Raw genomic sequence first — 3261 nt, 5'->3', positions numbered from 1 at the left:
CGAATCGAAACGTTGTGGCTCTTTGTCAGGTGACTGCTCAGAAGTCACGTGAGTGAAGAACTCTGACTCTTCCGTGTTGCGAGTATACACTATAACGATAGTCAGACTACGACAGGGTCAAATTTTGAGATTTTGTAGACAGACAAGGTTTAAACTAATAATTTACGGTACGCGTACGTGTAGTGTAGCGTTTGTTGGGTCCTCACCGGGCTGTTTTCTTTTGTACTTAATAACTTATCATTCGTTCCGTGTTTCCGTATTCCGGAATTGAAAAAAAACCCCACAAAAACAGAAGAAAAAGCGCAAAACGAAAACAAACGCCACAATTATCCATAAGATAGCTTACACATTTATATTTTATAAGCTTACTATTATGATTTAGCTTGTTTTCCTTTGACGTTCGTAATAAACAAAGTCTGACTTTATATAACAGTATCTCAGTCATCTGTGATGGTGATATTCTAGTCTAGGATGATCATAATACAAAATAATGACGTTATTAGGTATTTACGATATTCCAAAAAATACCGTTGCCGGTGATTGTTCCGGAATATTCCGTAGAAGCTTTTTGACTAAAATGACAGCATTTAATGACACTTTTGCAACTATTCTGAGTAACCTTCAGTCCCCAAATATTTTAAAAATATGAATAAATATCAACAGAAGCAAAACAAAACATTCTGTGAATTCTTTTTTTTATTAGGAAGAAATTAAAAGTTTTGTTCACTGTACTTTAGTGGATTGCAATTATGAGTGACAATTTTTTTAGTAGCCCCCACCTGTTTCTCTTGGTTTTCAGTACCCCACCCCCCGACATTGAAATTTTCGAGTGACCCTCGCCTCAATTCCTCTGACCCCCCCCCCCTTGCCGTAAACAATGCTCCCCTAGCAAAGCAAAATGTTAAAAGTTAAACGCACGCACACACACACACTCACACCACACACCCCCACGCATACACACACGTCACATGCACATATACAAAAAGCTACACGTGGTGACATAACCCAGGCCTGTACGTGTACCTCCGCCCCTCTCAGTCAAAGACAAGTTTGTCATCATTCACATTTACATGCCTTGTTATATAGCGCCATCTATCGACGTTGCTGCTCTGGAAATGTGCCAGCTGTCAACTCTGAGTTGTTCAACATGTTGGGGGTTGTAGAGTTGGTTAACATTTAATGTTCATAAACAACAGCACACGATATGACCGATGTGTTGGTACTACGTATGCCGTTTTATTAAATTGAATTGTGAATTATCTATCTGGAGTCCAGAGTCTATTATGTATATATATATATATACATACCTGACGATCCTTCTGGTGAAACGGTCCGTAGTGTAATTCCACAATGTAATATCAGACTCGTCTTCTTTCATTTTATGTATATATATATATATATATATATATATATATATATATATATATATATATATATATATATATATATATATATATATATATATATATATATATATATATAGTTTTGGTAGTACTGGAACTCTTTCTTGGGTGTAACTCGGAGTTTCACGCATATTGCGATCATCAGACACACATATATATATATATATATATATATATATATATATATAATCAAAGTGGGTTGGTTGGAACTTGAGGTGCTTGGTTGTAACTCCGAGTTTCACGCTCAATGCGTTCATCAGACACACACACACACACACACACACACACACACACACATATATATATATATATATATATATATATATATATATATATATATATATATATATATGTGTGTGTGTGTGTGTGTGTGTGTGTGTGTGTATGTGTATGTGTGTGTGTGTGTGTGTGTGTGTGTGTGTGTGTGTGTGTGTGTGTGTGTGTGTGTCTTCACGGCGCAAATTCAATGAAATTATACGTAAAACTTTAGCTCTTACTAACGCACAATCACTTGTGAGCTAGTATTCTATCCAAGAATGAGTCATGATACAAAATAGCGGCGTTAATAGGTACTTTACGAATATTCCGGTTATCATGACGTCATTTTTTGAATATTCGTAAATATCTAAATAACGCCATATTTTGTCTCATGGCCATATCCTTGAATAGAATATTACCTTACAAGCGACTGTGTACAAAAGCACCCAATGGTATATCTTAGTATCTAAAAGACAACTTTGAGCGCAATTTTATCCTAGTCGCTATATTGGGTTTATCGAGATTTATATGCATCAAAAGAATCAAAGCGCTTCCATCATGTTTTATCCATGAACGTGGCAACATATGATGTTTTAGTTTGTTGGTATATCATTCACTCCATCCATGGGTTTATTTAGGGGAAAGTCTCTCATGTACGTAATACATCCATGCATGCTCCATCCCATGTCGCTATCGCTTGTCCTGTTTTGTTTTTACAGTGGACATTTATACTGTTTAACTTTTTCATGGATTTTTTAAAATGAAGTTTTGTAAAGCGCATTAATGCTGTTACGTAATCACTGATAAGAATTTATTATAAAATCATTTATCAGTAATATCTCGACTTGTGACTAGTATATCAAATATTGAACAGCATCTTCCCATAAGCATGATAGGATCTTGATTATGGATTTAAAAAATATAATTCGATTAAAGTAAAATAAAAGGAATGTTGATCAAACAGCAGTAATACAATATTTTGGTCACTGTTTCTAAGTTTAATAGTACGAATACATAAAATATGTCCATCTCATGAATTTTATCATGATGTCGCCAAATTTATACTTTCTGGTGTACTTCTTTGCCAAAATGAATACCACTTTGGATTTTAATTTCCTACATAATTTGTAAATAACACTCTAAACAAATGACCAGTCCCTAAAGATACTTTCATTTAAGAGCTTACTTTATTTTTTTAGTATCTCTGCTTATGTTGAATTTATTTGTCAATAAGGCTTAAAGCAGTGCAACTACGCTATATCATTGAAAGCACTTTGTGTTTTCATATAATTTAGTGGATGTATTGATACTATCTCGACATATATCGTTTAATTGCGATGGCCATATGTAAACTTTCGTATACTAGTAAACTAGTCTCCAAGTCACCATGCATGGTCTTTCGTTTCAGCTTGTAAAGCGACCGCACCCATCAACGCAACGTACTGTTCATAAATTCACGCGGAATCACGCGAGATTTAAATCACGCCATATCGTCAGGTGACTCATGTGACTAAGGTTTATTCAACCTTTACCCTCTGAAAAAATACAACCGGTACATATCTCGCCCAACACCACCCCTGAACTCAGGAAGTTGCGAAGC

This window comes from Glandiceps talaboti, chromosome 13 (genome assembly GCF_964340395.1).
Source record: "Glandiceps talaboti chromosome 13, keGlaTala1.1, whole genome shotgun sequence".
Taxonomy (NCBI): Eukaryota; Metazoa; Hemichordata; class Enteropneusta; family Spengelidae; genus Glandiceps; species Glandiceps talaboti.
Note: the sequence above shows the minus strand (reverse complement) of the source record.